At 38.1% G+C, this 22,844-nt stretch overlaps 1 pseudogene; it reads right to left on the bottom strand.

The window, feature by feature from the left end:
• Nucleotides 1-22,844, bottom strand: part of LOC102172291 — a 148,809-nt pseudogene that overhangs the window by 57,390 nt on the left and 68,575 nt on the right.

Here is a 22,844-nt window from a genome sequence, read left to right on the forward strand (position 1 = left end):
GACTGTATAGAGCTTCTCCATCTTCGGGTGCAAAGAATATAATCAATCTGATTTCGGTGTTGACCATCTGGTGATGTCCATGTATAGAGTCTTCTCTTGTGTTGTTGGATGAGGGTGTTTGCTATGACCAGTGTGTTTTCTTGGCAAAACTCTGTTTGTCTTTGCCCTGATTCATTCCATATTCCAAGGCCAAATTTGCCTGTTACTCCAGGTGTTTCTTGACTTCCTACTTTTGCATTCCAGTCCCCTATAATGAAAAGGACATCTTTTTCGGGTGTTAGTTCTAAAAGGTCTTGTAGATCTTCATAGAATCGTTAAACTTCAGCTTCTTCAGCATTACTGGTTGGGGCATAGACTTGGATTACTGTGATACTGAATGGTTTGCCTTGGAAACGAACAGAGATCATTCTGTCGTTTATGAAATTGCATCCAAGTACTGCATTTCAGACTCTTTTGTTGACCATGATGGCTACTCCATTTCTTCTGAGGGGTTCCTGCCCACAGTAGTAGATATAATGGTCATCTGAGTTAAATTCACCTATTCCAATCCATTTTAGTTCGCTGATTCCTAGTATGTTGATGTTCACTCTTGCCATCTCCTGTTTGACCACTTCCAATTTGCCTTGATTCATAGACCTGACATGACATACTCTCTGTTAGTCAAAGGCTTTTCAATGTTTATTTAAATCCTATGCACTTTCAGATTCTTGCATCCTATTGGTCATAACTAACATTGGAGTTGAAATGTTTACAGAGAATATGGGAGCCAGGCATAATAAATACAGTATTTGATACATTGGTCATATTAATAGCATTAAAGTTCATGCTGAATAAGCATTCATTACTTTCATGTGCCAGAAACTTGGTTTTATTGTTTTATTGTGTTCTGAAGATTGGACATTATTATTCCCATTTAAGATATCATGATCCTGAGACAAAAAGGAGGAAAAGGAAAAGGATAATCCAGATAATTAGTCATCAAATGAGTAAGTAACAGAGTCAAGATTAAAACTTAAATAATCTGACTCTAGAACTCCCTTGCTTAATCACAAAAATACATTATAGTGTGATTTAAGAGAGATGAGATATCTATCGTAATGTGTGGTGACATCCATATCTATCAGAACTGTGTATTTATACGTTCTGTCATGAATAAGGCATGAACCATTAAGCTGGAACACAGATTCAAGTTGTGGCTCTAGCCCTTACCAGTTTGTCTTTGGTCAAGTCATTTAAACTCTGTATTAATTTATTCAAGTTATATTCCTTCAGAAGTTAGTTTCTGGTATCAATTTTTTTTTTCCAGCAAATGTTGTTTTTATATATCTGTCCTGTGTAATGCATTAAGTTAGATCATATTTTCCTACCATAGAACTATTAACATTTTGAGTATAGGCGAGACTGTCTTGCATATAGTAGAATGTTTATCAGCATTTCTGGTCTCTTTCTTCTGGATGCCAGTAGAACACCCATCTGCAGATGTGACAATCACAAATATCTCTAGGCATTGCCATGTGTCTCTAGAAGGCAAATACCATCTCTCCATCCTCATTAAGAACTAGTAACTATTAAGTTATGTGATACTCAAGAGACATATGCCTCATGAAGCTTATTCTTAAGAAAATTTTCAGTTTTTTGGAAAGTACAACTAGAGTTTTGGATAAAAGTATATCTCATGAAATAGTAAAAATTGAATGACCCTCCAGGGGTTCCTTAACTCTTAATATTGATCAGCCAACAAAACGAAGTTGCCTTTGATGTGTTCAGATCTTGGCTATTTTTTTAACATAAATTTATTTATTTATTTATTTATTTTTATTAAATATTTATTTTTACTTTATTTTACCTTACAATACTGTACTGGTTTTGCCATACATTGACATGAATCCACCACAAGTGTACATGCGTTCCCAAACATGTACTCCCCTCCCACCTCCCTCCCCATAACATCTCTCTGGGTCATCCCCGTGCACCAGCCCCAAGCATGCTGTATCCTGCATGGGACATAGACCGGCAATTCAATTCTTACATGGTAATATACATGTTTCAATGCCATTCTCCCAAATCATCCCACCCTCTCCCTCTCCCTCTGAGTCCAAAAGTCCACTATACACATGGGATCTAATTAAAATTAAAAGCTTCTGCACAATAAAGGAAAATATAAGCAAGGTGAAAAGACAGCCTTCTGAATGGGAGAAAATAATAGCAAATGAAGCAACTGACAAACAACTAATCTCAAAAATATACAAGCAACTCCTGCAGCTCAATTCCAGAAAAATAAACGACCCAATCAAAAAATGGGCCCAAGAACTAAATAGACATTTCTCCAAAGAAGACATACAGATGGCTAACAAACACATGAAAAGATGCTCAACATCACTCATTATCAGAGAAATGCAAATCAAACCACAATGAGGTACCACTTCACACCAGTCAGAATGTCTGCGATCCAAAAATCTGCAAGCAATACATGCTGGAGAGGGTGTGGAGAAAAGGGAACCCTCCTACACTCTTGGTGGGAATGCAAACTAGTACAGCCACTATGAAGAACAGTGTGGAGATTCCTTAAAAAATTGCAAATAGAACTGCCTTATGACCCAGCAATCCCACTGCTGGGCATACACACCGAGGAAACCAGAATTGAAAGAGACAAATTTATTTATTTTAATTGGAGGCTAATTGCTTTACAATATTGTATTGGTTTTGCCATACATTGACGTGAATCCACCACAGAAGTGCACGTGTTCCCCATCCTGAACCCTCCTCCCACCTCCCTTCCTATCCCATCCCTCTGGGACATCCCAGTGCACCAGCCCCAAGCATCCAGTATCATGCATCAATCCTGGACTGGTGATTCATTTCACATATATTAATATACATATTTCAATGCCATTCTCCCAAATCATCCCACCCTCGCCCTCTCCCACAGAGTTGAAAAGACTGTTCTATACATCTGTGTCTCTTCTGCTGTCTCGCATACAGGGTTATTGTTACCATCTTTCTAAATTCCATATATATGCATTAGCATAGTGTATTGGTGTTTTTGTTTCTGGCTTACTTCACTCTTATAATAAGCTCCAGTTTCATCCACCTCATTAGAACTGATTCAAATGTATTCTTTTTAATGGCTGAGTAATATTTGATCATGTATATGTACCACAGCTTTCTTACCCATTTGTCTGCTGATGGACATCTAGGTTGCTTCCATGCCCTGGCTATTATAAACAGTGCTGCAATGAACATTGGGATACACGTGTCTCTTTCAATTCTGGTTTCCTCGGTGTGAATGCCCAGCCATGAGATTGCTGGGTCATATGGCAGTTCTATTTCCAGTTTTTTAAGGAATCTCCACACTGTTCTCCATAGTGGCTGTACTAGTTTGCATTCCCACCAATAGTGTAAGAGGGTTTCCTTTTCTCCACACCCTCTCCAGCATTTATTGCTTGTAGACTTTTGGATTGCAGCCATTCTGACTGACATGAAATGGTACCTCATTGTGGTTTTGAACTGCATTTCTCTAACAATGAGTGATGTTGAGCATCTTCTCATGTGTTTGTTAGCCATCTGTATGTCTTCTTTGGAGAAATGTCTATTTAGTTCTTGGGCCCATTTTTTGATTGGGTCATTTATTTCTCTGGAATTGAGCTGCAAGAGTTGCTTGTATATTTTTGAGATTAATTCTTTCTCAGTTGCTTGTTTCCCATTATTTTCTCCCATCCCAAAGGCTGTCTTTTCACCTTGCTTATGGTTTCCTTTGTTAGTTAGATTCCATTTGCTTATTTTTGTTTTTATTTCCAATATTCTGGGAGGTGGGTCATAGAGGATCCTGCTGTGATTTATGTCAGGGAGTGTTTTGCCTATGTTTTCCTCTAGGAGTTTTATAGTTTCTGGTCTTACTTTTAGATCTTTAATCCATTTTGAGTTTATTTTTGTGTATGGTGTTATAAAGTGTTCTAGTTTCATTATTTTACAAGTGATTGACCAGTTTTCCCAGCACCAGTGGTAAAGAGATTGTCTTTTCTCCATTGTATATTCTTGCCTCCTTTGTCAAGGTTATGGTGCCCATAGTTGTGTCGATTTAACTCTGGGCTTTCTAACAAAAGCCCAGGACCAGACGGCTTCACAGCTGAATTCTACCAAAAATTTAGAGAAGAGCTAACACCTATCCTACTCAAACTCTTCCAGAAAATTGCAGAGGAAGGTAAACTTCCAAACTCATTCTATGAGGCCATCATCACCCTAATACCAAAACCTGACAAAGATGCCACAAAAAAAAAAAAAAAAAAAGAAGAAGAAGAAAGAAAGAAAGAAAGAAAGAAAGAAAGAAAACTACAGGTCAATATCACTGATGAGCATAGATGGAAAAAACCTTAACAAAATTCTAGCAAACAGAATCCAACAACATATTAAAAAGATCTTACATCATGACCAAGTGGACTTTATCCCAGGGATGCAAGGATTCCTCAATATCCATAAATCAATCAATGTAATAAACCACATTAACAAATTGCAAAATAAAAACCATATGATTAAAATAAATAAATTAATTAATTTTTAAAAAAATCATATGATTATCTCAATGCTAAGTCGCTTCAGTCATGTCTGACTCTGTGTAACCCCATAGGTGGCAGCCCACCAGGCTTCCCCGTCCCTGGGATTCTCCAGGCAAGAACACTGGAGTGGGTTTCCATTTCCTTCTCCAGTGCATGAAAGTGAAATGTAAAAGGGAAGTTGCTCAGTCGTGTCTGACTCTTTGCGACCCCATGGACTGTAGCCTACCAGGCTCCTCTGCCCATGGGATTCTCCAGGCAAGAGTACTGGAGTGGGTTGCCATTGCCTTCTCTGGATTATCTCAATAGATGCAGAGAAAACCTTTGACAAAATTCAACATCCATTTATGATAAAAACCATCCAGAAAGCAGGAATAGAAAGAACATACCTCAACATAATAAAAGCTATATATGACAAACCCACAGCAAACATTATCCTAAATGGTGAAAAACTGAAAGCATTTCCCATAAAGTCAGGAACAAGACAAGAGTGCTCACTCTCACCACTAGTATTCAACACAGTTTTGGAAATTTTGGCCATGGCAATCAGAGAAGAAAAAGAAATAAAAGGAATCCAGATTGGAAAAGAAGAAGTAAAACTCACTGTTTGCAGATGACATGATCCTCTACATAGAAAACCCTAAAGACTCCACCAGAAAATTACTAGACCTAATCAATGAATATAGTAAAATTGCAGGATAGAAAATCAACACGCAGAAATCCCTTGCATTCCTATACACTAACAATGAGAAAACAGAAAGAAATTGAGGAACAATACCACTCACCATTACAAGGAAAAGAATAAAATACTTAGGAGTATTACTACCTAAAGAAACGAACTGAACTCAAAGAAACAAAAGACCTATATATCAGTTCAGTCCAGTTCAGTTACTCAGTCGTGTCCGACTCTTTACGACGCCATGAATCGCAGCATGCCAGGCCTCCCTGTCCATCACCAACTCCCGGAGTTCACTCAAACTCATGTCCATAGAGTCGGTGATGCTATAGAGACATCTCATCCTCTGCCGCCCCCTTCTCCTCCTGCCTCCAATCCCTCCCAGAAACAGAGACTTTTACAATGAGTCAAATCTTCACATGAGGTGGCCAAAGTACACGAGCTTCAGCTTTAGCATCATTCCCTCCAAAGAACACCCAGGGCTGATCTCCTTCAGAATGGACTGGTTGGATCTCCTTGCAGTCCAAGGGACTCTCAGGAGTCTTCTCCAACACTACAGTTCAAAAGCATCAATTCTTTGGTGCTCAGCCTTCTTCACAGTAAAACTCTGACTTCCATACATGACCACTGGAAAAACCATAGCCTTGACATGATGGACCTTTGTTGGCAAAGTAATGTCTCTGCTTTTGAATATGCTATCTAGGTTGGTCATAACTTTTCTTCCAAGGAATAAATGTCTTTTCATTTCATGGCTGCAATCACCATCTGCAGTGATTTTGGAGCCCAAAAATATAAAGTCTGACACTATTTCCCCATCTATTTCCCATGAAGTGATGGGACCGGATGCCATGATCTTCATTTTCTGAATGTTGAGCTTTAAGTCAACTTTTTTGCTCTCCTCTTTCACTTTCATCAAGAGGCTTTTTAGTTCCTCTCCACTTTCTGCCACAAGGGTGGTATCATCTGCATTTCTGAGGTTATCGATATTTCTCCCGGCAATCTTGATTCCAGCTTGTGCTTCTTTCAGCCCAGCGTTTCTCATGATGTACTCTGCATACAAGTTAAATAAGCAGGGTGACAATACACAGCCTTGACGCACTCCTTTTCCTCTTTGGAACCAGTCTGTTGTTCCATGTCCAGTTTTAACTGTTGCTTCCTGACCTGCATATAAGTTTCCCAAGAAGCAGGTCGGGAGGTCTGGTATTCCCACCTCTTTCAGAATTGTCCACAGTTTATTGTGACCCACACAGTCAAAGGCTTTGGCATAGTCAATAAAGCAGAAATAGATGTTTTTCTGGAACTCTCTTGCTCTGGGGATGATCCAGCAGATGTCAATTTGATCTCTGGTTTCTCTGCCTCTTCTAAAACCAGCTTGAATATCAGGAAGTTCACGGTTCACGTATTGCTGAAGCCTGGCTTGGAGAATTTTGAGCATTACTTTACTAGCGTGTGAGATGAGTGCAATTGTGCGGTAGTTGGACCATTCTTTGGCATTGCCTTTCTTTGGGATTGGAATGAAAACTGACTTTTCCAGTCCTGTGGCCACTGCTGAGTTTTCCAAATTTGCTGGCATATTGAGTGCAGTACTTTAACAGCATCATCTTTCAGGATTTGAAATAGCTCAACTGGAATTCCATCACCTCCACTAGCTTTGTTCATAGTGATACTTTCTAAGGCCCATTTGACTTTACATTCCAGGATGTCTGGCTCTAGGTGAGTGATCACCCCATTGTGGTTATCTGGGTCGTGAAGATCTTTTATGTACAGTTCTTCTGTGTATTTTTGCCACATCTTCTTAATATCTTCTGCTTTTGGTAGGTCCATACCATTCCTGTCCTTTATCGAGCCCATCTTTGCTAGAAATGTTCTCTTGGTAGCTCTAATTTTCTGGAAGAGATCTCTAATCTTCCCTGTTCTGTTGTTTTCCTCTATTTCTTTGCATTGATTGCTGAGGAAGTCTTTCTTATCTCTTCTTGCTATTCTTTGGAACTCTGCATTCAGATGCTTATATCTTTCCTTTTTTCCTTTGTTTTTCCCTTCTTTCTTCACAGCTATTTGTAAGGCCCCCCCAGACAGCCATTTTGCTTTTTTCATTTCTTTTCCATGGGGATGATCTTGATCCCTGTCTCCTGTACAATGTCACGAACCTCATTCCATAGTTCATCAGGCACTCTATTTATCAGTTCTAGTTCCGTAAATCTATTTCTCACTACCCCATGATCGAGGTCAGGGGCAGTGGCCAAGAGGAGCTTCCACATGTCAGAGGTCAGTGGCGGCGGCCGGGTGGAGCTACCCCATGCCCAAGGAGCGGCGGCTGGGCAGGTGCAGGAGGGCCTAGAGAACCTACTCCATGTTCAAGATCAGGAGGGGTGGAAGGGAGGAGATATCCCTTGTCCAAGATAAGAAGCAGTGGCTGCACCTTGCTGGAGCAGCCGTGAAGAGATACCTCACGTCCAAAGTAAGAGAACCTGGAATGTTAGGTTATGAATCAAGGCAAGTTGGAAGTGGTCAAACAGGAGATGGCAAGAGCGAATGTCAACATCCTAGGAATCAGCAAACTAAAATGGACTGGAATGGGTGAATTTAATTCAGATGACCATTATATCTACTACTGTGGACAGGAATCCCTTAGGAGAAATGGAGTAGCCATCATGGTCAACAAAAGAGTCCAAAATGCAGTACTTGGATGCAATCTCAAAAATGACAGAATGATCTCTGTTCATTTCCAAGGCAAACAATTCAATATCACAGTAATCCAAGTCTATGCCCCAAACAGTAACACTGAAGAATCTGAAGTTGAGTGGTTCTATGAAGACCTACAAGACCTTTTAGGACTAACACCCCAAAAAGATGTCCTTTTCATTATAGGGGACTGGAATGCAAAAGTAGAAAGTCAAGAAACACCTGGGTAACAGGCAAATTTGGCCTTGGAATGCTGAATGAAGCAGGGCAAAGGCTAATAGAGTTTTGCCAAGAGAATGCACTGGTCATAGCAAACACCCTTTTCCAACAACACAAGAGAAGACTCTACACATGAACATCACCAGATGGTCAACACCAAAATCAGATTGATTATATTCTTTGCAGCCAAAGATGGAGAAGCTCTATACAGTCAACAAAAACAAGACCAGGTGCTGACTGTGGCTCAGATCATGAATTCCTTATTGCCAAATTCAGACTGAAATTGAAGAGAGTAAGGAAAACCACTAGTCCATTCAGGTATGACCTATATATAGAAAACTATAAAACACTGGTGAAAGAACTCAAAGAGGACACAAATAGATGGAGAAATATACCATGTTCATGGATTGGAAGAATTAATATAGTGAAAGTGATTATACTACCCAAAGCAATCTATAGATTCAATGCAATCCCTATCATGTTACCAACGGTATTTTTCACAGAACTAGAAGAAATAATTTCACAATTTGTATGGAAATACAAAAAACCTCGAATAGCCAAAGCAATCTTGAGAAAGAAGAATCGAACTGGAAGAATCAACCTGCCTGATTTCAGGCTCTATTACATAGCCACAGTCGTCAAGACAGTATGGTATTGGCTATTTTATTATTTAGTTTTCCCATCTAAAATTGCATAATCTTGAGTCTGTCATTTTTCTTTCATTGTTAAAGAAGTAGGAAAAATAATACCATTTCCAAAATTAACCATGATAAAAAAACTCTAATAGCACCTAACACTGTTGTTAACACATTCTCAATAAACGATGACTATTGTCAATAATAACCATGGCTTCCCAGGTGGTGCAGTGGTAAAGAATCTGCCTGACATGCAAGAGATACAAGAGACACTGATTTGAACCCTGCATCAGGAAGATTCCCTGGAAAAGGAAATAGCAACCCACTCCAGTATTCTTGCCTGGAAAATTCAATGGACAGAGGGCCTGATAGGTTACAGTTCATGGAGTATCAGAGAACACACACACATTGTCAATAATAATCACTATGCTTCTTAACTGGATGAAATATAACTTTTAAAGCAGTGTCTTTTGTATAAGGATTTTAGATATTTTCTTCCTCCTCTGCAATTTCTATGGGATATGCCTTTTTCTGGAATAAATTCAAATAAAGTCAATTTGATTCAATACAATAAGTAATCGTTAGTTACTTTCTGTTGTAAAGGTTAAATGAGCTTGTGTCAAGCACTGTGCTAAAGCTTTACCTACACTAGTAAATCTTAACAAAATGACAGTGATCTTTGTCTGCTTCTTCTTGCCTTTTCCTTCCATCACAGAGTGAAACACTTTGCTAGGTTATTTTAGGAAATTCACAGCTGAATACAGCCTGGATTTTTGTCTAAGGAAATCCATAGTATAGTAAAGAAATATTACTTAAGTTCAGATTTGCATGTGACTCAATTAGGATCTTAATAAAATGCAGATTCTGATTTTGTAGATCTGAAGAAAGGTCTGAGATTGCATTTCTGTCACATTCCAAGTGTTGCCAATGTTGTGGTCTAAGGAGAAGCCTTTGAATCACAACATTTTAGAGGACAGTAGTCATGCCATTAGGAACAAGTTATCAGCCCATTCTAGCAGGAGAGTTTAAGGATGGCTTTGTACTCTAATCTTCCTGTGGCAGAGACCAAACTCAGTGCCTAACACATTCTAGAACCTTAATATATATTCAATAAATAAGTGGATGAATGAGGACAGTATTTAAATGTTTTTATGCATGGGTTCATTTGACATCATGGCAATAGAGTTCAAAGATGTTCATAAGTCATATTCATATGACCATAAATGATAGAAGTGAAAGAGATCATAGTATCTTTGGTAAAGCAGTCAGTTCTCAAAGTGGGATCTACTGGATCAGCAGCATCCACATTACCTGGGAACTTGTTAAAAACGTAGATTCTTAGGTCCTACCCAAACATACTGAATTCAGTGAGACCCTGATTCAGGTCTCACTGATCTGTGTTTTAATAAATCTTCCAGGTGATTCTGATGCCCACTGAAGTATGAGAACCATTGGCTTAAAAAATAAAAGGTAATTCAGATTATCTGGGTCTTAGAAATTATACTATCCAACTCAGATTATACCATCAAGGATATAATTAATATCTCAAGCATTCCACTGATTCTAAACATAGGGCTAACAGGACAAAAAGATTGATTTATCTCCCCTGCTTAGTCTCAGTAAATGAAGCAATTCAGGTCTCCCACCTGGATATACTCTTGCCTCATCACAGGTTTACAGAGATGTGGATGCCTGATTTAGACTAGGGAGAGCAGACTCTAAAGCTGAGTAGAGGTAAAAGTGGGCTCAGGTGACATACTATGAACCAGACATGATTCAGAGATGAGGAAGGGCAGAATGAAGCTAACTTAAAAATGGATCTTGGAAAGACTGTATACAAACATTAGCTCAATTCCAGGAAGATAAAAAAGAAATCAGATAAGAGCTGAAAATAATTGGTAATCTAGAATAACTGATATAGACGGAGTGACTAGGAGAGGAGGAGTCTTCCTGACCTTAAAAGGACCTTCAGCAATTGAAGAACAGTGAGCCCTGTGATCCCATGCTCAAATGCCAGGATTTCCTCTCCAACAAATCTGTTGGCAAAGAACACAAAAAATCACTTATTGAAGAACATAAAGCACTGTTACCTTTTTCTTATTAAGTATAAACGGGCTTTTTGTTGTTCTAAAATTCTGAATAACTTCTTTAATAAAACCTAGGAGAGTCTTACCATTTAAATTATTTAAATTCACAAACACAGAATGTTTCCCAAATTCAGCAGATGGCTGAAATGGATACTTTCCAAAGAGCTTGTGTGTGTGTGTGGAAAGGTGTAGCCATGGTGGAGTGAAAAGAGCCCTGTATTAAGAAATAGAAACACAGAGTTGCAGCCCCGGTTCTATCACTAATTCTGTGACTTTTGGTAAGGTCTTTTCCTTCCTTTAAGCTTCTCTTTCCTTATTCATTACAAGGTAAGTCCTTACACTTCTACAAGCCTCAGCGTTAAGTGCAATAACCCTTGAGAAAGTTATTTTAAGATTGCAAAGGGCTAGGTGTAGCTTTATTGGGAAAATTAGTCTGAAACCAGTCTTGCCCTTTTTCCTCTGCTATCTCTTCAGCTCTCTGAATTCTTGCTAAAAATTCATAATTTAGATATATACACTTATAAATTATTGTCATTTCATTTACAGCAATTCCCTTTGAAATATCTGTGATTTTCTTCAAAATGTTCAGGCTATCACAGTCATCCACATCACCAAATAAAATGTAAATTCTCTTTCAACCTGAGAGAAACATATGATTTATTTATGAAACTACAGGCTCTGTATTATTTATTATTTTTCTTGTTTATTTATATGTCATATGCCTTTATCACTTATTGGTAAGTAAATGAAAGGACAAGCATTGTTTTATTTGTTATACACTACTTGCCTTGCGAAAAGACACTGAACCTTTATTTTCTCATTTATAATCTAAGCAAATTGTATATCCTAATATAAAATTGCATTAAAGAGTACCTACTGTGTGCATTCATTTACCTTTATTAAAATCTAAAATTTCCCAAACTCATCAGGTGGTTGAAATAGTCACTTTCAAATAACTTGGGTGAGTATATAATCCAGGTGTCATATCTCGACTATATACTATTATTATTATTATCTGGATTATTGTGTTTCCCCATAGAATCACTAAGCACCCCTCTGCTCCCATTTGTGATGAAGAGTTTATGGTCAAACTATTTAATAACTCACTCAGTCTGACTCTAGACCCTTTACCTTTGGTTTTTGTTTTTTTTTTTCAGGTTTTATTTATTTTTGGCTGTGCTGGTTCTTCATTGCTCCAGGCTCACAAGCTTTCTCTAGTTGCACACAGCAGGGGCTACTCTTTAGTTGTGGTGTGCAGACTTCTTATTGTGATGGCTTCTCTTATTGTGGAGCATGTGCTCAAGGCCCTGGCTCAGTAGCGCTGGTGCATGGGCTTATTTGCTCCATGGCATGTGGGATCTTCCCAGACCAGGGATCAAACCAGTGTCTCCTGAATTGCTAGGTGGATTGTTAACCACCTGAACTACTAGGGAAGCCCTGGATGTTTTACTCTAAAACACTACCTGATGGTCTGAATAGAGTTAGTCTTACTATGACTCTTGTGTTAATTTATTCATTACTCCCTTTTATTATAATATGATATGTTTTCTCCAGCATTCAACATGCATATTCAGGAGAGATTCAGTAAGTGAATATTGAATAAATGTATTAAATTCCTGTAAGATAGTCTCTGGGTTCAAGAAGAGTGACATAATAGGAAGCAGGACATGTGTGATCATTCCTATGATAGAGAGAAGTTCTCTAGGGGCACATTCAAGAGAAAGCTGATTATGAGAGAAAGAACAAGCTTCCCATTCTTTTCACAATCCATATCCTGGAAGCCATGATCCCTGCCCACCCCACAAATAGACTAGGCATTAGATAATTCAAAATCAACAAAAATATGTGATCCTTCACTCAATTAGCATACATCTGAATTTTGACTGATGCATCAGAATAAGCCAGGAAAAGGAGGAGAAAGTTTAGGCAGACACTGGGAAGCATTCGTGTATTGGGAATTTCATGTAACAGTATGGTTTGGGGAGTAATGAGAACATAGGTGAAGAATGAGGTGGCAGGAAAAGGAAGATAATCTTCCAGTCATTGGTAAAGAATTTGTGTTGTATTCTGGAAATAAAGCATTTTAGGAGAGGAGTGACAAGCTCATAATTTGGATATGTGAAATATCACTCTGGTAGCTGTGGCAGAATGGATGGAAGGCTTAGCTTGACATGTAGAGTGTGAGGAGAAGGCTCTTAAATTGGCTCAGGTGAGAGATGATGGAGTTGACAGCAGCATCGGTGACAATGGAGAGAAAGGGTGAAAGTGAAAGACAGATAAATATTTTGCTTTTTATAAGAGTATCATCTTATACCCAGAGGTAGAAAAGAAGGAAAATGGTAGACCTGACTGCAAGAGGTGTTCCTCAAAATGCTAATGAAACACAGTAGCAGATTCCTTGGATTGTCTCCAAATTACGTTTTGCAATCTCTCTTATTATCCTGTTAACTGCCCTTACTCCTTTTCAGCAGCATAAGGCAAAATAGATTTCAAATCCAGATGTGTGGAAGTAGTATCACTAACTAGAGCTTCAGGAAGTATTAAACTGCTACTAAACATATTTAATTTAGAATTAATAAGGTGGTGTTATGGAAATTAAATCCCCCATGATTGTTGGGGAAGAGCACCTATTGAGGTATATAAATATATGAAAGATAAATCTACTTGCAATGTAATTAATTCAAATCTGCAGAACCAATAAGTGTGTGACGATGTTCCTATTATTACATTACACTTGTGAGGAATGCTCAGGAATTTAATTAGCGTGTACCCATACAACTAAAGAAAATGAGATATTAAGCATGCTATCTAATTAACTAGCTATAGATTGCCTGTTAAATAAATATTAAATGTATAAACACTTGAGACCAGGCTGAAAACGTGGCCCTAACTAGATATCCATTTTCCCATGAGTCTTTTTAAAGAACAGTTGTAGTTAATTCCAAGAGCAGAATATACCCAGAGGCTTCCAGTGGGATCAGCGTGCTTCGCCCATGTGGTTATCATTATTTTTTAGCTTGAATTCAAATTGGCAGATCACATGCATTATCCAAGCAAACACTCTGGTCAGTTATGTTAGGATGTCAACGTCTCCACTTTCTAGGTATGTACAATTACTGAAATGTGGGCTTGTCAGTTTGTCTAACATCACACAACAAAGAAATGGTGTGTGCTTTATCATTGCATCATTGGTAAGTAACCTCTCCTCCTAATAAGCAACCATAATGATCTTGATGTAAATTAGATGTCATTCTTCTATTCAAAACTCCCCAGCAACTTACCATATTATGAAGAGTATAAGCTTTAACCTGTGAGGCTGCACATGATATGTCCACTGCTATCCTCCCCTCAGACTTCAAATCCATTACATATCTGACCTCATCTCCACCAACTCTCCTGTTGATTCACTGTAAAACCTGCCACTGGTAGTTTTGCTGTTTCTAGACCATTTTAGCCAAGCTCTCACATCAGGACATTTGCCTATATGGCTTTTTCTCATTTCTTCTGTTCCTTCATATCTCTGTACAAACGTTGCCTTGTCAGTATCAGTGAGGGCTTCCTTAATCAGTCTTCATCAAAGAATGTTCTCCTTCCCACCACTCTCTCTCCCCCTAAATTGTTTGCTTTTATCCCATCATATAAAATATATAGATTTTGCATATTTATTTGTTTCCTATCTGTTAAGTACCCCCTAACTCCAGTTGAAAGTCTGCAAGACCAGGGATTCATGCTTGTTCATTACTTAATTTCCAGCACATAAACTAATGGTGCCTGGCACATGGAAGGTGTGCGATAAATACCTGATGAACAAATAAGCAAATGTTCTGTCAACAACAACATCTATGCCACACTGAAAGTTTCCATGTGGACACAGTAATCACAATTTGTACATTTTTTGACATTTGTATTGACTTATCCAACATTTCGTGTGGTCAGAAATGAGAATTGCTCAGTATTTTTTTCTTGGATTTTTAACATTCTCTCATACAATTCGTGATAAATATAACATCTTTGAATCAAGTTTACTTTGTTTTCTCCCCAGACATTACTAGGTACATACCTATCACTTAACTGTTTTTTAAAACTTGTCTTCATACATTTTATCCAATTTAAAAGAGTTCAAATTTAACCATTTGCTTCAAATATCATCTGAGATTATTTCACAAGGAATTTTATGGGCTAAGGAATCATTTCTTTATGCACTATCAAGTTTTCAATTCTTAAAATCTATACCATCCTTTCCGGATAGTGTGTGTTAGTCGCTCAGTCATGTCTGACTCTCTGCAGCCCCATGAACTCTTGCCCACCAGGCTCTTCTGCCCATGGGATTCTCCAGGCAAGCATACTGGAGTGGGTTACCATTACCTTCTCCTTTCAGGATAGACCTCAGGGTATTTTTATTAAAATGAGGAATTGGAATGTGTAATCATTAAGGTTACTTTCAGGGAATGGAGCAGCATATAATGAGACCTAAATTAGCTCCAGGGATGTTCCTAGTGTACTGTCTGAGATGTTTTTATATCCATTATCTCATTAATTCCCTTTCTCTTCTATTAAAATTGAGATGGCTAATCCACATAACCATATCCTAAGGAAGCCTATTTTCAAGGTACGAAACTAATATATGTTGAAGCCAGTGTTAAACTGTATCCATCCGACTCAGGAGTCAGTGCCATTTCTGTTTTTCCACTTGAACCTATGTGAGGAAAGTCTTTAAAAATGAAAGTGTTTTGTCTGTTTGTATCTCACATTGCTTTGAAAAGCATCTTTGGTTTACAGTTTACTTGGGTGAGTGAGTGATTGACACCTGGTTTCAAGGTTGGTTTATACCAAGTTCAGCTGAGATGCTTAGACTTTCTTGATTTATTGTAGAAAATTATCCCAAAGCTTAGAGAGATTAGAATTCTAGTGGGTGTCTACCTGCTTGTCCACTTCTGAACTATGACCCTTGGGAGATTTTGGGGAATATTCTCTGCAGTAAGAGTGTGAAACATATATCGATAAGGGGAAATATGACATTTTTTAGAAACTCTGTAATAGGCCAGGAAAAACACTGGAAAATGCTGCCGTCTAACTGTTTCTTGAATCCAGTGAAGGTGATGGGATATTAGAATGGCAGGGGCCAAGTGGTGAAACCTACTTGCCAGACATAAGGCGGATATAGTTATCAAAATGAGTAGCAGAAAATTCTCGAAGTGGGTGAACAGAAGTATGAATTGAATAGATGCAATAAAGAAACACAAGTTCTCATATAATTTCAAGATGTAAGCCAATTCATAGACCCAAAACCTCTCGAATGGAGGAAAGGAAGACTGTATCACCTTACCATCAAAATTTTTATACTAAAGTCATTTCTCCTTGCTTTTACTAAAGAGTCCTGTGACCAATTACAAAAATGTGCATTAGGAAAAACAGCATACCAGTCTTATCAAAGATTGCTAGCATTGTTCTGTCTCTCAATCATATACAAAACACAGTATGGTTCACCAGCCCAACTGCAAAATAATGGAGGCTGTGATTAATAGTATTTTGAATGTTTCATTACATGGTGGCTTTGATGTGTCACATTGCTATTTCTCCAGTTCTAGAATGCATGGTTGAAATGCAGCTGGCAAAATCTTCACATTAATGTCTATGGAATGAAGGGTATTATGGTAGGAAAGTACAAGACTCTAGAACTGCTTTTTTCTATGCTAAAAATAAAGCAAAAGCCTTTCTGCATTTCTTAACAGATTGTAGAGAATAGAGTCACAATCAAGGACTCAAAAGACCCAAGGGCAGTGATTCCCATCACATCTATTCACCATATCTATTTGGCCCATGTGGAAAACAGATTTTGGAAAGAAAGTAAAGTGGGATATCCTACATATTACCAGGTGGGCACTCTAATGGTGGCTACTTTTAAAGATATAAATTCTTTGATGGGGTCAGTGTTACATTGGCTTCATTATGCCAAGCTTTCATTTAAGTCCAGTTTACCAACTATTTACCATACTTATAATGCTGTGCCTCTAGATATTATCTCATTCTCAACTTAAAAATCACATCTCAGCTAGACCCCTCTGTGCCACCCAATATTAGATTACAACCTGTTTGCCAACAATGGAGTGCTAGGTCTTCTGATTCATTGCTCCACATCTTTCTTCACTTTTCCTATTCTATCATATTCTGTTTTTATGCCTCATATTACCTATAGAATAGGTGACTGACACTGATTTGGGAGAAAAGAGAAAGAAAAAAAAAACTTAAGATACCAAAATACATCAAGTCCTGACTATGAATCAGATATAACATGGCATAGCATCTAAGCCTTAGTCCAACGGGGCAGGTGTTACAAGTCCCTTTTTGAAGGTGAAGATATGTGATTCAGAGTTTAAACAGTTTGGCTAGAAGTGACCACTAGAGCAAAGAAATACAAAGCAACTATAACTCGATTCTTGAAAAGTCTGCTTCCAGACCTTTGCTCCAAATTCTCTGCTTTCTTTCTAACTTTGTTAATCTTCAGACTTTTAAAATGCTTCTTTCAGACATTCTTTTCCCTTATTACAAATAGGTACTTGCTTTAGTAAAAAAGTTAAACTGAACAGAAAGGGTTAAATCCTTGCTTTGAAACACACATAATGGACTAAAAAATAAATAAGAGAATTTTACTTTTCCTTGCCACCCGGACCACCATTTTGTAAGAGGGATGAGTCCATATGAGAGAATTAGTTGAAAAAGTAGGCCAGATATTTACTCATCTTTCCTTGGCCACCGTAATCTGGTCGAAAACCTGGACCATGATGAAGTCAAGATTCTTTTGATTTCTCTTAACTCCACAGTTGAGAATCCAGTAGGCTTGGGAAAATGGGTATTCTTTGAAGACTACCTCCTTCCTGCCAGCAAGATAATTTCACCAGCTCCTTCTTTGCCTAAAGATAGGATTAAAACAAAAATTTAGCTCTTTAGCAGACAAATGGTTCTTAAATGTGGGGGAGGGAAAAAAAAAACTCTAATAAAATGGGACAAAACCTCCTCCTTCTAGACATCATAGAAGCATTATATAGAGTATATCCCACTACTCTCCATCACTGTACACATGCATACTCCCCAAGGGAGCATCCATGGATTTTGGTCACCTTGTCTAGTGTGATATACCCTTACCACCACCATCCTTCCATACACATATGGATTACTTGTGGTTTGGAGGTGAGGCCTTTCTTTCAGAGCAATGAGATATAAGGTGGGGCTACTGAAGTCAAACAGGGATGATGGTGCTTCCATCACTGTTAAATACCATGGTCACTTAATTTCATCCACTTTGGACCTGCTGTTGCCAGCACCACTGATGCAGTGTATTTATGAGCTGTCCATGCTATACAAAAATTATTCATAGTCTCAATTTGACCTGTATTTTACTGTGGCTTCTTTTCCCCAAAATGAATGAAGTATATGCTATCAACCTTTCAGGTGGATGCTAAATGCTTGATACACATTACACATTATCTTATTTAACTATAGAACTGAGTCATTAGAATGTGCATCCTGGTTATTGTTATCACCATTTTTTTATTTTATTTTTTATTGAAAGATAATTGCTTTACAGAATTTTGTTGTTTTCTATCAAACCTCAACATGAATCAGCCATAGGTATACATATATCCCCTCCCTTTTGAACCTCCCTCCCATCTCCCTCCCCATCTCAGCCCTCTAGGTTGTTTGAGTTTCCTGAGCCATACAGCAAATTCCCATTGACTAGCTATTTTACATATGGTAATGTAAGCTTCCATGTTACTCTTTCCATACATCTCACCCTCTCTGTCCCTCTCCCTATGTCCATAAGTTTATTCTCTATGTCTGTTTCTCCACTGCTGCCCTGTAAATAAATTCTTCAGTACCATTTTTCTAGATTCCATATATATGCGTTAGAATATGATATTTATCTTTCTCTTTCTGACTTATTTCACTCTGTATAATAGGTTCTATGTTCATCCACCTCATTAGAATGACTCAAAGGTGTTCCTTTTATGGCTGAGTAATATTCCATTGTATATATGTATCCACAACTTCTTTATCCATTCATCTCTCAATGGACATCTAGGTTGCTTCCATGTTCTAGATATTGTAAATACTGCTGCAATAACAATGGGATGCATGTGTCTTTCTCTATTTTTGTTTCCTCAGGGTATATGCCTCGGAGTAGGATTTCTGGGTCATATGGTACTTTTATTCCTAGTTTTTTAAGGAATCTCCATACCATCTTCCATAGTGGTTGTATCGATTTACATTCCCACCAACATAGCAAGAGTGTTCCCCTTTCTCCACACCCTCTCCAGCATTTATTGTTTGTTGACTTTTTGATGATGGCCATTCTGACTGGTAGAGGTGATACCTCATTGTAGTTTTGATTTGCATTTCTCTAATAAGGAGTGATGCTGAGCACCTTTTCATGCTTGTTAGCCACCTGTATGTCTTCTCTTTCACCATTTTGATACTGAGTATAGTGAAAGTGGAAGTCACTCAGTTATGTCTGACTCTTTCTGACCCCATCATGGAATTCTCTAGGCCAGAATACTGGAGTGGGTAGCCTTTCCCTTCTCCAGGGTTGGGATCTTCCCAACCCAGGTCTCCAGCACTGTAGACAGATTCTTTACCAGCTGAACCACACAGGAAGCCCAGGAATAATGGAGTAGGTAGCCTATCCCTTCCTTCTCCAGCGGATCTTCCCAACTCAGGAATCGAATTGGGGCCTCCTGCATTGTAGGTGCATTCTTTACCAACTGAGCTCTCAGAGAAGCCTGATGGTGAGTATAAACCAGGCCAAATATATAAAACACCTTGTTCAAAACTAAGATCTAGTCATTGTTGCAATGGAAATTCAAACATAAGTCTGTTCATGCTTATAATTAATGCCTTCTTTCCATGTGACTTTTCCTGATATTCTGTGGAATAATTAATAATTCTCTCCTGAGAATCTCTAAAACAGCTGTTTATTTCCTTTATTCTCATATTTTTAAACTGTGTATTATCCTGTGGGTTTCCTGCTAGACTGAGAGTTTAAACTACTTATTCACCATCATATAGCTTGTACGTAATGAGATATCTGAGTAGAGGATATACTAAGTAAGTAAATCTTTACTTTTATTTGGAAGGATAAAGGAGATACATAGGGTATTTATAGATGACATAGGACTGGTTGATCTTCCTTTGCTGTGGGGCAATTGGGGAAAGCTTTCCAAAGCAAGTGTCATTGGAAATGAGCATTGAAGAATTGATAATGGTAAAGACAAAGGTAATTTGTAGTGTGCAGGAAGGTAGAAAGGGTGGTTAGATGACACAGAGGTAGCCTGTATTTAAAAGGGCATTCTGGTGCCCTTCAAAACCAGTAAAGAAACAAAAATACTCCCACCATCCTGAATTTACCAATATATCTGTCACTTAACTTCAGGTTTTTGTGAGTTAGTGTTTATAAAGTTAAATGCTGAAAATCAGAGTGCTGTCAGGAGTGAGGTAGAAAAACAGTGACATCTCTCCTGACCCAGTCTAAACTGGAACACACAGATGGGAAAAAGAACATGCCGACTGTTGGCTTGAATGGTGTGCGATGAACCAGATAGAATGATCCAGTGCGGCTGCCTGGAATGTGTCAGAGTGGGTTAGGGGCAGAGGTCAGAGGTGACCTCAGAGTGTCTCACTAGCTGACAGTTCCAGAGTGAAGATTCCAGCATACAGGCCCACGAGATGCACAGTAGGCAGTGGCCTCTGCAGGCTAGCCTATGACAGCTGCAGCAGGTAGGGACACCACAGCAGCCAGTTCCCAAATACGCGTAGTGGCTTTGACTCTGGGCATAAGCACATTCATAACAGAGGCCCTGTTTTTGTTTGTTTTTGAAAGAGGGGAGATATTGAAGGCTCTAATTAGCTAAACCTATTTACACCTGGAAACGGTGAAGCCAGTCTCCTTAAGAAAAACTTAGTGTCTTTTGCTTGCATTAAAAAAAATGTAGTTGATGGTTTCAGTAGCACTGATCATCTCACCTTCTACAACCTAGGCTATTTATAAGAGGAAAAGAAGTGTAGGTGAAAGAGAAGATGGAATTTTTGGCAAGCTCTGGGGGCAGCAAATGGTGACTTTGATATGAATGCAGGCAAGACAAACTCTCTACATTTGGTTACTGTTCAGTGATTTATCTGCATCAGCTATGTGCTTGCCCTGATTTGAAAAGTCTTTCTGCCTTTCCTCCAGCATCCATAGGCACTGTGATTCCCTTCACTTCACTCACATCCTCCAGAATTTATGAAAACATTGCTTTCCATGTTAACGTTTAGTGGGCTTCTTTTTGGGGGAGGGGAAGGACACGGATTTCCGAAATGAGAAAAATAAAGTAAAACCACCATCGATATAAAATGGAAGTAGAGAGAAATATGCCTCCTCACACAGGATGCCTTAACCCTGAAACAGACCTCAGAGTCTTTTAGCCTCACAGATACTGAATTACTAGTGCACACACAGAAGAATGTCAGGGTCTGCCCTTCCTTTCCAGTTCAGCTTAGTTACAACAGAAACCATTTCTATCTCAATGGTTTCTCTTTTTTCAAGATGCATTGGATATATTTTCTAGGTTTTTGTTTTGTTTATTTTGGTATTGATTGACTGGTTGCAGTTTTGTGTGTTTTTTTTTTTTTTGGTTTTTAAAAATTTTATTTATTTGTTAATATAAATTGATTTATTTTAATTGGAGACTACTTTACAATATTGTATTGGTTTTGCCATATATCAACATGAATCCGCCAAGAAAGGGAAGCCATGACTCAATCTGGCAATTAACTATTTAACACCTAGTAATTGTGGGACTGTGCTAGGTATTTGTGTACATTATCTGACTTGTTTTAATTTGGTTTTTGGTACTGCACTGCAGGTGACTTGTATAGGGTATTCCATATCATTAATTGATTACAAAATAGAATACTTGTGAATCTGCATAGTATCTCAATAAATATTTTAAATGTTTAAGTTTATCTTATATGCACACACACACACATATATACCTTTAAACTTTAAAAAGTGATGTGGAGCAATTTTACTTATCATGATGTCAAACATTAGACTTAATGATCAACTGATTTGAGAGCTAGAATAGAATATAGATTTTTCCTTGATCAAACACCTATATAGAAAAAAAAAGTGGAACATTAGGACAAGCTTCTAGACTCAGCTTCCTCTTTAACTCACTGTGTGCCTTGGACAGTTTTTTATTTACCTGGACTGTCATCCATTTATGAAACAAGTAGGAACTATCTAGCTTAATCCAAAATTCATTCATGCACTAATAACCTGAAATCAAGAACCCCAAACTCTCAAGACATGAATTTTGGGTTTATTATGATATTCAATTAAGAATCTATGTAAACAATCACATCGATAACATTTGTGGAGGTAAGAATAGAGAGGCAGAAGATAGAGGGTTAAATCTTACAACACTAACACTTGATGAATATGCCATGTACTCTCATTGTGTTACTTTTCTCTAATCATCATGATGTCTCTCTTTTTGTATGTTTCTTATACACAAGCATACTGATACTCAATTAACTTGACCATACACACATTTTGTTAACTGGGTTTCAAACCTGGATTTGAAAGTTAACTGGATTTCAAACCTCCATATCTGTGGCTCCATAAGTCATCATCATGTGATTACTGACCCCTACCACCTTTTTAGACATTGGAAAAGTACTTGGGGGTACTATGATGATAAGAATTAGTCCCAGTACTTGAGAATTTAATGTGTAACATAGCTGAGAAAACATCCTGTTGACAGTAGCTGTTTGTGCATGCCTTTGTTATTGGAACTCAATAGGGAAAGTTCAATGAAAATTTAAATAAGATAGTAATTACTTTGGGGGAAGATTAAATGAGTAGTAAATGGGCTTGGTAAGAGAGGCACAGGAAAGAAGGGATCCCAAAATACACAGGAAAGAAGGGATCTGCCTCAGCTGTGGAATATTTCTGTGG

This window comes from Capra hircus, chromosome 18 (assembly GCF_001704415.2).
Source record: "Capra hircus breed San Clemente chromosome 18, ASM170441v1, whole genome shotgun sequence".
Classification (NCBI taxonomy): Eukaryota; Metazoa; Chordata; class Mammalia; order Artiodactyla; family Bovidae; genus Capra; species Capra hircus.